Below are 15,336 nucleotides of genomic sequence, written 5' to 3'. Positions count from 1 at the left end.
CAACCTCTCGATTGAATTACTAAGACACCAACAAAGACCATGAATTAAAGCTTGATATTCTGCCTCATTGTTAGAGTGGACACCTTCCAAAATGATTCCTTCACTACTATAGATTTTCTCTCCTAAAGGAGAGAAAACAACAATGCCTGCGGCTGCCTTATCCTTAGTTCTCTTGTATGCACCATCAAAGTAGAGGCTATAAGCATCTACAAGAGTCTTTATGGATGGGGGTGGTGAAAGGTCCTTTCTTTTCACCCTGAGATTTTTCTCATAACACCTGTTTGTCAAAATATCAGCCAGGCATGCTCGAGTTGTTTTTTCAACCTGCACTATATAATCAAACTCTTGAAGTTGGACCACCCACTTTGCTATTTTGTCAGAGATTTCCATATGTTGTAGTGCATAGGGAAACATATCCTCTACAATGATGATCACAAACCTCTTTGGAAGCAAATATGGCTGAAATTTGGTTATTGCAAATATGAGGGCCAATACTAGTTGTTCCATGGAGGTGTAAGCCTTCTCTGAGGCTTTCATGAGGCGGCTGGCAAAATACACAGGCCTCATGAAGGATGTTTTTGGATCTTTTTGTAGGAGAGTAGCACCTATGGCCTCTTCTCCCACGCTAGGGTTTACAAAGAATGTTTCTTCTCAACAAGGCTGGAGGATTATAGGAAGTGACCCCAACATTTTCTTTATCTCCTTAAAATGTCCTTCACTTTGTTCACTCCATACAAGTGTTTCTTGGCATGTCAGTGCTGCAAGGGATATATAGCTTGAGAGAGTAAGTGTATCAATCTATCCAAATATCTTAGCTTTTGTAAGAAGGAGACTAATTGTTTGATGGAGGTTGGGGAAGGTAGAGCTAACAATGTTTTTACCTTTTTTGGATCTACCTCAATTCCTTCAATTGACACTACATGCCCTAGTAGTGTAACCTTGCTTTCCCCAATGTGACATTTATCCTTATTTAGTTGTCCACCCAACCTAGCTAAGAGAGTAAATCCTTCATCGACCTTGCGTAGATGTATGTTCCTTGAGTTGTAAATACAAAAGTCATCTATGAAAACCCTTATGGACTTACCAAAGTAAGGTTGGAAGACCATATTCATGAATCATTGAAAGGTTGCGAGGGCATTTGTGAGACCAAAGGGCATGACCCGAAAGGGAAAACAGCCCCATGGTGTGTTGAAAGTGGTCTTCTTTTGATCCTCCTCTGCAATGCGAATCTAGAAGTAGCCAGAGTAGCCATCACACACTGTATACCGCTCATGTCCCGCTACTTCATTCAAGATTTAATCCTGAAATGGGAGAGGGAAGTGGCCCCTCTTTGTTGCAGCATTTAGTGGCTTGTAATCTATGGATACTAGCCACTTACCATTTTTCTTTGGCCTCACTACTACTGGGGAGACCTATTCTGAATCTTCCACTGGGTATATGAATCCTGCATTCAAGAGTCTCTTCACCTCCGTCAACAATGCATCTTGTTGCACAACTCCCCGTCTTCTCAAACTTTGTACTACAGGTTTGCTTCCTTCTTTGAGTTGGATGTGATGCTTCACTGCAATGACATCTGTAATGTGAGTATAATCAGAAATAAACAATGATGCATGCTTCTTGAGAACATTCACATAACCCTCCCTTTCTTCATCCTTTATATCCTTGGATATCATCTTCTCTAGGCTAGCATCCCACACATCTTCTCCTTGGATTCTTGGGTTGTCTTTTGATGAGGTATTTCCTTTAAGGTGACGCCCATAACTTTGAGAGTGCTATCACTCTCTCCACTTGAACTCTCTTCCTCTTCTACCGATGAGGAACATCCACTTGAGCTCCACTCATCGGCAGACATTTCTAGTTCAAGGTTCTCTTGACGCCCACTCTTCAAGTTGTAAACCACCTTTTGATCGTGGCCACCCACCTTACGTGGCCTCAACTCCAAATCCCCCGTTGCCCAATCTTGCCTAGCTCTGATGACCATAAGCCAAGGTCTCCCTAGGATGAGGGGATATCCTTCTCCCTTTACTGGCATCACATAAACATCCACTGCTGCAATGATTCCAAAAATAGAAACTCTCAAAGCTTTCACTACACCCACACATGTGACTGCATCATTGTTGGCCATCTTTGTCCTAAAGGTTGAGGATTCCATTACTTCTAAGCCTAATTGATACATAAGCTTTTATGTCATGACACAAACCTCTTCTCCACTATCGATGTATGTTTTTCGAATCCGTTGACCTTTGATTTGAGTCTCCACTAAAGGCACTATATCTTTGAGGCCATATGCCTTGATTGCACTAACCATTTTGCCTTGCCTTGCCCTTATGCTTACCATTTTTTACCATTGTCATCGTAGCTTTGGAAAGGCATGAAGTAGTTGTGGCCAAGTAATTTTTTGCCCTTGAGAGCTCACATCTGCTACTATTAGATCATAAGGTTGTGTCTCAAAACTCAAAGGGAAGTTGAAGATATCAATTTTAGATCTAGTTCGAGTCTTTATCTTCTTCCCTTCATCTCTAGGTGCCCGTGATGTACTTGCCTCATTGATTGCTTCCTTGCTTGCCTCAGTTTGGACACGTACCCGCTTGATAGGCATGGTCTCTACTACATCTACCTTCATCTTACCTCTCGCTATTTCTTCTTGGAATCTTCTATCTATTTCTACATCTACCTTCATCTTACCTCACGCTATTTCTTCTTGGAACCTTCTATCCATGACCACCTCCTCTATTTTTATGACATTAACATTTGGTTGAACAGCAGAGGTTTCAGCTTGAACATAAGGTGGTTGTAAAATTGCAGGTCGTCGTGATTGCTATTGCTCTTGAGTCCTAGCACAAGGAGGGCTTACTTGTTGTCGAGGACCTCTGGCAGGGTGATCATATCTTCTAGGGTGAGGACAATTGTACGTGCCATGTCCATTTTTTCCACAGTTGTAACACAACATCTCCCTTGCTTGTTGCCGCATTTGTGGTCGATTTCCACCATTCCCCTCGATAGGTCTTCTTGCACCTTACACAAGATTCACTCTCAAACCCTCTAGTTGATTAGTAAGATTGTTTATTTGTTGGATCATGTCTTCTTGACCTCTAACAAGGCCTGGTGCATTAGATACATTTGGGGGAACTTGAGAAGCCTCCATAGTTGTGATGTTGTTTCCCAAAACTGCTTGGCTAGCTTGGGCTTGGTAGAGAATCTTTCGATTCTTTTCCCTAGTAATTCTCAAAGCATCTTCAAAAGTGTTTGGAAATTTTACCTTTACCTTCTCCCCCCTGAGTAAGGGGTACAAATCTAAAATAAATCGATCCTTTTGAAGGCAATTTGGAGCTCTCTCACCAGGATTCAGTGAGTTTGACCACTATCCCCAAAGCTTCAAAAACCCTTCCTCATAAGTTGCATAACCATAAGGATCACTTTGATGGAGGGCCAAAAGCCATTGCCATAACTTTTCAGCTGAGTTAGTTTATTGAAATCTCTACAAGAAAGCTGCCTTCAATCCCTCCCATTCAGCTCTTTGGGCCGGATTTAGAGTTTGGAACCACATTCTAGCTTCTTCCTTGAGCACCAAAGGAAAAGCCCTCAACTTTAATGCTTCATCATCTCTCCCAGAGACAAGGAAGGCCATCTCAAGGTTGTCCAAAAAATCCACTGCATTTTCTCCATTGTGTCCAAAGAAGCTTGGAAATGCCATATTGCCTTAGTAGAGTACAAAGATGAACACGTCTAGACTTAAGTTGTATTTTATGAGGGGAAGGATGAATGGGTTAATAGATGCATTGATGAGAGTGGAGTTTTGAGCCCGGGATGTGCCTAAAATTTTCTTAAAAATCCATAATTTAGGGGAAAAATATTCAACATCGAAGGCGGCGGCTCCAGCTAGGACGATTTTAAGCACCAAGTGAAATACGACTTTTAAATGGCGCCCGAGCGACATTTGTTGATTTTTGATAATTTTTCAGACTGCCGTGCGGGTTGTTAGGAGTTGCCAACCAATGCGGAATGTCAAGCTGGACGCTCATGATTTTTCAGAGCTCGATTTGGAGTCCGGACGGGAAAATGGCCAACAAATGGTCAAGATGCGAAGAGGTGGACTTGTTTTTGGCCAAAGTGGGCATGACATTTAGGGCACAAATTTTATGTCACATGAGCAAGAAGATGGAAAAAACGTGGAGTTGAAGAAAGTGTGAGCATCAGGAAGGCGCCGAAAAATGCGCCATGATTAGGGCAACTTCTTTGACAGTTCTTTTTAGTTTGGCCGTGTTGGAGTAGGTGGTTAGTAACTAGCTTCGGACCTTCTATCATATTATGCTAGGCCTACTCCTTGTGGATATCATGCCTTAGTTTTGTCAGGGGGTAGGGTGAGCCTTGTGCTGTGTTTTAGTATATGTATCTATTTTGTATCAGCTTGATGCTTCCTTTGGTTGTTTTGTGCAGATCTGTTGTGGGATTCGACGGGCTGAGTCACCCTATCCCGTGGTCACCAATGAGAGTGGAGCTTTGAGCCTGGGATGTGTCTCAAATTTGCCAAAAAATCTGGAATTTAGGGAAAAAATATTCAACATCGGAGGCGACGGCTCCAACTAGGATGATTTTAAGCACCAAGTGAAATACGACTTTTAAAAGGCACTCAAGCGACACTTGTTGATTTTTGATAAATTTTCAGACTGCCATGCAAATTGTCAGGAGTTGTCAGCCAATGCGGGATGTCAGGCCGGACGCCTAGGATTTTTCAGAGCTCGATTTGGAGTCCGGACAGGGAAATGGCCAACAAATGGTTAAGATGCGAAGAGGTGGACTTGTTTTTTGCCAAAGTGGGCATGACCTTTGGGGCCCAAATTTTATGTCACATAAGCAAGAAGATGAAAAAATGTGGAGTTGAAGAAAGCATGAGCATCAGGAAGGCGCCGAAAAATGCGCCATGATCTTGATGGATCATGATGGGTGGCTGCAAATAACCCCCCTAACCGACATTGGCCCTTGATTCCCCTCTGTTTGCTAGAGCATATCGTCGTGCTTCGCCCGTCCAATGGTGACCTGGATGGAGAATTCTAATTCTAGTCTTTCTCTCTCCTCCCTCTCTCTCCCTTAAGGGGATGTTCTTGTGTGCAAGAGAAAAATGAAGAATGGTGAAGGAAAGCTTGTTCGGTTGGAATCGGATTGTTTCCGGATCAATCAAGACATGAAGATTGCTGATTTTGAAGATGTTGGACATTGAATGAGGGCTGACCCGCAGTCCCATAGCAAAATCGAGATCCCGAGACACAAAGCCTAAGCGGTAATTCAATTTTTATGAAGAAAAAATGAGTTTTTATGCTATTTGGTCGATGAAATATTGTTCCCATGGGCTGATTATGCATTATGATGTTTTTTGCTATGAGTTTGATCAATTTATTCTCTGAAAATCAGAAAATCATAAGTGATATGGCTGAAATTAATGGTATAAAACCCATAAAACACGCGTTTAAGGGGTAAAATAGGGTTTTTTTGCAAAATAAAGGGGAAGTATGAGATATAACATCAACAAAACCTGAAATTTTGCTGTCAAGGAACCTAAGGGCCACAGGCCACAATAAATCTTAATTTCTAGTCATTTTTTATTGAAGAAAATAGAGAAAAAATATCAAAAAATGGTGAAATTTGAGTTTTAAATGGGACAAAATTAGGAAACGATAAAAGAAAAATTCCAGAAAATTACATGTGTTTGTGCAATGTATAATGAAGGTAGAGCACGAGCTTGGCCTCGGTTTACCCTAGTTTCTATGTTTTTGTCCGTGTTTATCGCTTTCTCTATAAAAAAAATACATATAAAATCCCTCTTACACCTATCAACGAATGCAAAACATTAAACGGTAAGGTGAGAATGGAGTTTGAGTGTCAAAGTATAATCTTAAATCTGATTTATGTGTTGCATCATGCCTATAGGTCATCGTTTTAAAATAAAGGAAAAGGCAGCATGAGCGTAAGGCTCGGTGTCTCTCCTCGTTTCAATACATAAACGCTAGTATGAAAATCATGAAAAGAATTGTTTCGCACGATGCACAATGCTGATTTTCTTTTGTTTGTGCACTAAACCATTCACATTATGCACTATGCATGGTTCATGGTATCAAAGAAAAAGCTTCTGGACTGCATAGCAATTGTTTTCTTAGGACTTTGACCCACGATTGAGAGTGTGAGGTTATCCCTTGCTGTAAGATAGAGGGTCGATTTCCTAAGGGACTGTTAAGTGAGGACATATGGTATATCTCCTGGAAATACAAGAAATATAAAAGAGATTAGTTTGTGTTCGTTTGTGTTATATGTTTAGCAACGCATCAAAGGGCCAATCCCTGCGATGTAGGAGAGCTACAGTGGGGCCGCGGTATTTCTACCAAGAGGTTGCCTCCATATATGTGTGATCGTGGCATTGCCAATGTGTATGGGCTCTCCCTCTGAGGAGCTTAAGGGAAATGTTGGAATATAAACTATAAATGCATGAATTAAGCTTTAGGGCAATTTGTCATTTAGCATTAGATTGACGCTCCCAGTCCGCGAGGCCGTGAGGGTGTTTGTGTGTCATGAGCATGAGGTCTGACTAGTGCCATAGCCAGTGCCGGCCCATTTCAGGTCCCATCAATTGATTTCAGCAAGACGTCTAGGCGTCAATATGCTTCTAATAATGCCTTGGAATCTAAGCTTTGTGTTGGCTACAATATGCACAGTTTGCATAGCAAGAGATTGGATTGGTCCATACAACTCGCAATGATTTATGAGAAACTATTATAATAAAATAAAGACATGTACAATGAAGGATGCATTGTAGTCTAGCATTGGGAAGATTATAGGTTTTGGTGATACAATAATCTCCCTTAATCTTTCAGCCCCAAAGTACATGACAAGACGCTGCTAGAAGAAAATCTTCCTACTAATGCATACATTAACTCAGATGTTTTTTATAGAGTGGAAGGTGTAGAAATTTGGGCCATTATTATTATTCATAAGTGGAGACTACTTAAGGGAGTAGAGGGAATGCACTTTCTTGAATTATAAAGGATTTTTCCCAGAGTGTTTCTTTTTGGAACCCACCAACTTTGCTATACATAGAATTTGCTCACCAGTGATTGTTCTTGCCTTAGTGTGTCCATCCTCGGTGACATATTTTTCATAAGGTGTGATGGCCACCTTTTCAACCACACCCAACCTTCGAGCTAGCAACAGTTGAAGGTAGTCTCCATACTTTGCACCTCCACAAAACTCCACACTGTTCATGCATAGTTGTCCTCCTTTGATGTGGATTAGGCCAGAGAGAGAGAGGGATTTGATGATTTGGAGACGAGGACCTCCCGAAAGGGCCTTTACTTTATTTGCAAAACACTCACCACAATTATGAGAACCTAGCAATTGATGGCAACGTGATTTTTTCCGTTGTGAGAGAATGGAATTTCTAAGGTGAACACCTTTTACCCGCATACACGTTGTCATCCGATAGGCATACTTCATTTCTTGGGCTTCCTTGGGAGACCATTGTGGGAGTCCTGGACTTTGACCAGCTTCAAAAAGAGTTGGTGAATACATTGGAGAAGAGCCACTTGGAGCACTTGTTGTAGAGGATGCACAACTATGTGTTGTATCGTCCCACATAAGGACTATGCCAAACTCCCTACTACCACAAAGTGAATGAGGTAAGGGCACCACCTAGTCATGGAAGAGCGGACTAGGACGCTATGCAAGTGGGAGAGGAGCTTATAAGAGAGAAGAGAGGAAAACTAAGAGAGAGAGAGAGAGAGAGAGAGAGAGAGAGAGAGAACTACAAAAAATAGATGAATCAAGAAAACTTAAGAGGGCACAAGAGATGGAGAACCCTCAAGACATAACCAATATACACAATATAGACACCAATAGCATGGGCTTATTACATCGTAGAGCATGCATAAGCTATAGTAAGGGAATGAACTGCATAAGCTCATGAGAGAGAATGGGGAAGGCTCAATAGGGTTGAAGAAAGCCTCTTGGCTCTCTCTCGCAAATTACAAAGGAGAAGGCCTCTTTATATAGGCCTTGAGGGTGTTTAGAGAGGAGGTTAAGATAGAATATGAATTAACACCACCAAAGCTGCATTAAGGCGGTTCCATCATTGTGGAAGCTCCATCTAGATGTTTTGTTGACCAATTTTGTACTTAATCAAGTTCCATCATAGGTGAGTTTTCTCCATTCTCCCCCCCATAGCTTGAGTCCAAGAGCTCTCCTATAAACAAATATAGAGAATCTTCATAAAATAAGATCATATCTAGCAATAATGGAGAGAGAGTGGTGAGAATTCATACATTACTACTACAATTAAGGATGATTTGAGGGTGATTTAGGAGGAGAATTCTAATGGTTTATTAGCTTGAGAGAGAGGAAAAGAGAGGGAAAAGGGTTGGGAGTCTAATGAATGATGTTTTATGGAAGTGTTAAGTGTGGGAAAGAAAGTGTGGGTGTGTATAAAATTGGGAGGTGGTCTCCATTGTAGTTGGAAAAATTTGGCATCCACCATTTTGGCCATATCTCCCGACTCGTAGCTCCAAGAAATTATTAAAAAATACCAGCCAAAACTTTAGCTCACGCGCTACAACTTTCATGTTAAAAAGTTTTTTTGGATTGGAGTGGTAGTATTTTTAAAAAATCTTACAAAATCATGTGCCTGATTTTTCTTCCACTAATGCTTCCAAGAAGGGTCCCATTTGTTTGAATTATCATAAGGCTCCAAAGCCATGACATTATGAGCCTCACATGCCCTTTGGATGGCTCCAAATCCATTTCATGTCTTTTCTTTTCACATTACACATTTTTCCTTCACCTTCCTCCATTGATCTTTACTCTTCACTCCCCTTGGTAAACTGGTCCATGAAATATTTCCATCCAGTGATTTCTTGGATTTCCCAAGAGGTTGTTCCCACCCTCTTATTTATTTCAAACCTCCAAATGTACAAAAAATCAATAAAGTGTTAGACAAATATTTTTTTGTGATTTTCTCGGATCACCAGGTTGACTTCCTTGACCTTGGCGGGTCCTTCAATAGGCTCGTTGGTCTAGCCCCGCCTCTTTTCTCCTAGCAGGACCACCACTCTGTCACCCTTCTTGAACTTAGTGAAGTGTTTGGGTAGGTCCTGCAGTTTCTTCTGTCGTTATGCGTCTGACTCTTTTGTTCGTTTCTTTCTTTCCTCCTTTAGTCGATTGCACCTTAGGTGGACCAACAAGTCCCCCCTAGTGTGTTTGGTTTGGGATGGCATGGGTATTTTAGGGTAACTCTCTGTATTGACTTCAGACCTCCGAGTTGAACTCATAGCCCTCACTGGAGGAAGAAGTCTCCCCGGATGGTCGTAGTTCAGTAGGTGTGTCTGTCCTAAACTTAGGTACCACTAATGGTTGGGCAATTCCAACTTGCTCATAATCCACTACCCCTATGCATTCCAACCAAGAGTGATCGCAATCCAATCTTATAACTCCTCTCTTGATCTCATATGCATTCCTTTCTCGGGGGCCTAGAGTCTGCTCTTATCTACTTTGTCACCCTTCCATCAGTAGCACATTGGTCATCCTCTATATCAATCATATTTGCAGAGTTTACAGCTCTACAACCTTGAATAAGAGGCCAATACCCTCTCTCCATCATTTTGTATTTTATAAGTACCTGCCATGGGTGGAAATCCTTACCATCAAACTTTCGAATTTGAGGACGTACATCAGCATATGTTGTGGTCATTGGGAAGGTCTTACCACTTGTTAGGACAAGGGCAGTGTCTAGTCCCTTACAAACTTTTCACTGAATGCGGAAGCAAATTAGACAAAGTGAAGTCAAAGTTGCAATGAAGAGAAAGGCTGAAAATCATATAAGTGTAATATTTCAAAGTATGACTTTGGTGGTCCTTTCTTATGTGCAAGCTTCTTCCGTGGTTTAATAGTCTTTTTAGGTTTTAATGAAGTAAACCTAGACTGGACTTCAGGCTCCTCCTTGTGGTACGGCTTAGTGGATGAAGCTTGTGTTGGACACGATTTGTCTATGATCTCAATGCTTGTTGCTGATGATTCCGAGGAGAGTATGATGACACTCATGCTATTGATTTCACTGACCAATGTACTTGAGACAATGCCACTTACGGTATGCAATACACTTCTTGTGCACAATGATCTATGTGTTAATTTTACACATAGCCTTACAAAGATATATGAAGAGGAATAAAAAACTCACTGGGTTTTAGTGAATGCCCAACAAGCTATTAACCTGATGATTTATGATTAGTGTTAAAAGAACACTATTGTCAAGCTTAGTGAAGTGCTTGAATGGAACCCAGTTGGAAGTCGGCTTCCGGATGCTTGGTGATGTCCGTTGAGCATGTCCAAGAGCTTTAGACTCTGGAATAGGATTCAGAGACTCTACTTCAGTGATTAGAATCACTGTTAATGAAGCTCAGAGTGTAAAAATGCCAAAATGTCAAGCTTGGAGCTTGTTGGCTATGGCTGCCCAAAAAAACACAGTTGGGGTTTGGCTTGTAGCAGCCAGCAGAGGAAGAATTTCTCAGAGCCCTCATAGCTTATGATAGCCCACTTGGAGGGCTATCAAAGCCCTATGGTGGTGGCTGGGATTGCGCCTTCTACAGCCCGCGTTTCAGCACGAGATATGCACCTGTCCAGAATTGCGCCGTTTTCGGAATCCACCCAATGCTTCTCTCGATGTTCACCAATCCCCAAGGTTTATCACTCCAGTCTAATTTGCCCTGAGGTAGGGAAGAAGTTTCTAGAAGAAAACAGGAGCTGATATGGCCTCCTTTGTCCTCCCCAAGTCCTCCAATGGAGGTAGGTTGCAGGCAGCTATGGAGGAAAGAAGGATAGGATGAAGAAAATGACAGCTCATGTGCACTTAGTGATGACTGATGCTGAGCGAAGCTGAGGAGACCAGAGATGGCTCTGATACCATGTTGAGAATCAGAGTTTGCAGCAGTAGAATGTGTGCACAAGAGGGAGAGAAGAGCTCAAAGTACAAGAATGAAATCTTGCTTACTAAGTTGCTTAGAGTACAACTTGGGTACACTCTCTCACACATGATAGTGACCCATAGGCTCTTTATATAGCCCTTGCCAGCTAGGGTTAGGGTTTTCCCTACCCCTAGGGCTATTCACACTCATCTGCCCTTATACTCCCTTGCTTACAGTGGGTTTCTATGCCCATCTTCTAACAGGAGGGTCTAGATTAAGAGACACACGTGCCAGTCATAGTTTTGGGCAACCAAATCTAGTTGTTGTCTTTGCAGTAGCCTTGGGCATGCAATAGGTCTTTGGACACCCACATCACGGCTTGATCGATCATCTGCTTCGGTGCACCAACTTTGCCTCCTAGGCCTAGGGCGTGATGTTCTATGGTTATACGAGCTCATTGGCTTCTAGATGACTGTGGTTGGTGTTTGGGCACCCATTTGAGATGTTGCTTAGTGGTCTTGGGTGTGGCTCCTTTAGGTGGCAACCGGTTTGTCTTGGCAGGGTGGGACAAGTTATGACCCCCCTCCTTACACCTTGCACTTGGTTCCTCTACCGGTGGCACTACAGAGGCTACAGTGGAGCCCCACTGTCCTTGCTGAAAGCTGTCACTATTATCCGAACATTGCCAATGGCAAGGTGAATGCACTGTGAGTCATAGTCAACATTGCAGTGTACTTGTTTCTTGAATGCACGTCATAGCAGCAATTCCTTACAAGCAACCTTGGTGTTAGGCATCACATAGAAGATCATAGGTAGTCTTTCAGTCTCAATAGAGACCGCTATTTTGCACTTTCCCAATAGTGAGTAGGAATGTCTCCCAAATTGGTTGAGTTTAGCATTAGTAGGCTACAATTGGGGCTAACCAATGAGGGTCCAATGATCATGTGTAAGGGTATTAAAGTCAACTCACTCATCAATAAGTGCATCAAAGGCATATGTCTTGTGACCAATGATTGATATGTGTAAGTATGCAAATGTCCCTTCTTGCTCATCCTCTTCCACAATCTTAGTGATGGTAGCTACTCTTATGTTTATAGGCAGGTTCAGTATTGGAGGCTCGTGTGATGGGTGCATTGGTGTTGGCCGATTGGTAGAGCTCCTAGCCATCATGCAAAGTGGTGTTGATGGTGAGACCCTACTCTTCAATAGTAGCTGAGATTACAGGACTTTGTGGGACTCACCAGATGCCTTGGCAGCTTGTTTATAATCCTCCTCTTCATTTGACAACGATAAATCAATGGTGGCTAGCACATGCATCCAATCCCACTCATCCTTGGGGCATGGGATATACTTCATTAGTGGCCCATAAGAATTGCTTACTTGTACGTCTGCTTTCAATATAGTGGAGATAGCATCTAGGTCGAGCGGAGTGGTCTTCCAAGTATCCATCTTGACTCTCATGGCTTTTGATCTATTGCCTAAGAACATTAGACCATTGCCCTAGACTCCTATCACTCGTGTGTTTCACATCGAGGGTTAGCCTAGCAGGATGTCGTAGTCCACTCCCTTCATAACTATGAAGTTCACAGAGAACTAGACTCTCGCTATCTTCAAGGGCCAAACCTTCAGCACTCCAAATGGTCTAACCTTCATTCCGTTAGCCAGCCTGACATTAAACCTTGCAGTCTCCACCCACAGGTGGGTTACCCCAAGCCTGCAAGACTACAACATGCCTGAGCACACTGACTCCAGCTCTTGTATCTACAATTCTCTTCCTTGTAACATCGCCTAATGCTTTGATAGGCAAGACTGCATGTATCTCTGTGCCTTCCCAAAATACATTTATGTGCAAAGATTTAGGCACTGATTTTAAGGTTAAGCTTGGTATGTGCATTATTCCATCGTGGTCATGCAAGTCAGTCACTCCAAGATCGTCTCATGTCATTCTACCCACTGATTTAGGACTTGCCATAAGATTGGATTGTGCCTAAGTTGTTCACCCAAAGGCAAAGTCACAGGGGCCGATACCAACATCGTGAGTAAGTTTCCAACCACCTGCTTTTCATTAGGCTCTACACTCTTTTGCCAATGATCTTGGACAATCTGCCTACCTATGGCATCTAGGCTCTATCCATTTGGTGTTACGTGGGGTGTGGATGCGTCTCTTGATTTGAACTAAGTAGGCAGTGTGTTCACACTAGAGAGCTCATTGATCTCATCTTTGATAACAGGTTCCACATCTTTTAGGTTCGCTTGGGCTTCTCTCACCCACTCCTTGGCCTTATCAACCACTTCTAATCGGCTCCTTGGATCGAGATATTCTCCAACCATGGCACTTCCCTTTTTCACTATCTTAGGAGCAGATGTCTCTATTTTTGCATCCGTGACTTGCTTCCCCTTTGGCAACATGTTAGCACTATTTGTCTTAAGTGTAATCTTCATCTCAGCCCTCTTTTTCCCTCTTCTATGGCTTTTCTTGCCTATTGAAGCTACATCAAGGTTGCTAGGTCTGGGTAATGGAATATTGGCATGCTTTGCTTGTACTCAAGTCACGATATTCAGCGGAATCGACATGGCTTCACCATCAAGTGTCTTAACTCCAAACATTCCCAATGGTACGGATGGCACGATAATTGAACTAGTGGGAAGGTTTCCGTCTAGGATACTTAGCATACAAGTGTGTGATCCCACACTCACAGCATCTCAAGTCCGCCTTGTCTCCATTAGCTTACTCCCTTTCGGGGCATCAAGATGAGATGTGTCTTGGGTGATCGCAAGTCTAGCATGCAATGGGTTCTTGGTTCTGTCCCCCTAGATATCTACCTCTTCCCCCGCCCAATGCCATCACCAACACTAGTCTGAAGTCCATCAAGATGGGATAACCCTCTTTGTTGTATGAGATATTAGGGTTTATGTATGCTTCATCCTTGTTCAGCTCCTCTATGTAATATATAGGAGCATCACTTAGTGGATGGGTCATGATGGGTCTAGGTGGTCTAGGTATCCCTATGGGGTTGATATCCATCCTAGGGATGGCTGGCTTTGAATTGTTGGGTGCTGGGAGAGCTAGTGGAGCTCCCCTTCTAAAATATGGCAATCTCTTCCCAAGATAGTAGGGTTGGTTGTATGGCTGTGAGTATGGCAATCACCTTAGTAGTTGACAATGCATTGTATTATGGCCAAACCTACTGCAATTGGCACAAGATTTGGATCTAGGATCCATGCACTCAGTCAGAAGGTGGTTTCCTTTGCAATGCATACATTGACGTGAGGATGTGTGGGCCTTCTCATCATCTCTTGCAGCCTACCCAACTCTAGCTTCACATCTATGAACTCTTGGCTTTGATTGACATTCTTTCCCTTGTCTTGGGTGCTCTGGTTAGATTTTTCAATAATGGTCATAGCTCTTTCTAAGATTCTAGAGGTAGTGTTGTCTTGGGTTGTGGGTCTTGAGCTCCTCTCCTTGAGTAGGTTATCCACTCATATGGCTTCTTCGAAGACCCTAGCTAGCACATCCCTTTGCACAATTGAGTTGCTCACTAAGGCCTTGTAAAGCTCTTCGCTTTGAATTCCACTTATGAACACAGTGGAGACTGCTCATTTGCTAGGTCATTCTGTGGGCTGGGATTCTCTTAAAGAGACTTCACATATGGGTGACATAGTCTTGGATATCCTCCTTGTCCTTTTGACCGATGTTCATCAATCTAACGATGAGGTTATTAGAGTATCTCGCCTCACAAAATCCATTGATGAAGAGACTCTGGAGGTTATTGAAGTCATTGCGTTCAACATTGTCTAGACTAGTGTACCACATCCGTCGTTTGTCTCCTACTAGGCAAAGTCCGAAAGGTTGTGCATGTTGAGCAAGGTCTAAGAGACTATTAGCCTCGCATTCTTGCTCAAACTACTCCACAAAGCTATACAGGTCATTTGTTGAGTTGCTTAGTAACCACATTTATCTTGGTCTAACTCTTAGAATTCAGGGTGATTTCCAATCATCCTGCTAGCAATGTAGTTACTAGAGCTACTTTGCAGCTATGTTGTCTAAGAGAGTCACTTCGTGAGAAGCTCACTTAGCATAAGATTAGTCTCTAAGGCTCTCTCCCTCTCAGCATCTAGTCCTGTCCTGGTTCTATTGGTGAGAGCTAAGACACGTTAGACCTCATGCATTTCTATGTCGTATCTTAGCTTTGAGTTCGTTGCTCTCAGTTCTAGGTGGCAATGCTTTGCATCACTTTCCTTGCCAACCTTCTCTCTTCTTGTAGATCAACTATGATGTCCTCGGATAGTCTACCATGATGCTCCATTTTGGTTTGTAGGTTATACTAGGTTAACAATTGCAAGATGTCGACTAGAAATTCTCCCAAGTCAAGCTCATCATTTTTCGAGTTGGTGCTAG

Source organism: Lygodium microphyllum, chromosome 27 (genome assembly GCF_053477565.2).
Source record: "Lygodium microphyllum isolate KBCC chromosome 27, Lygodium_microphyllum_v1.1.10, whole genome shotgun sequence".
Taxonomy (NCBI): Eukaryota; Viridiplantae; Streptophyta; class Polypodiopsida; order Schizaeales; family Lygodiaceae; genus Lygodium; species Lygodium microphyllum.
Note: the sequence above shows the minus strand (reverse complement) of the source record.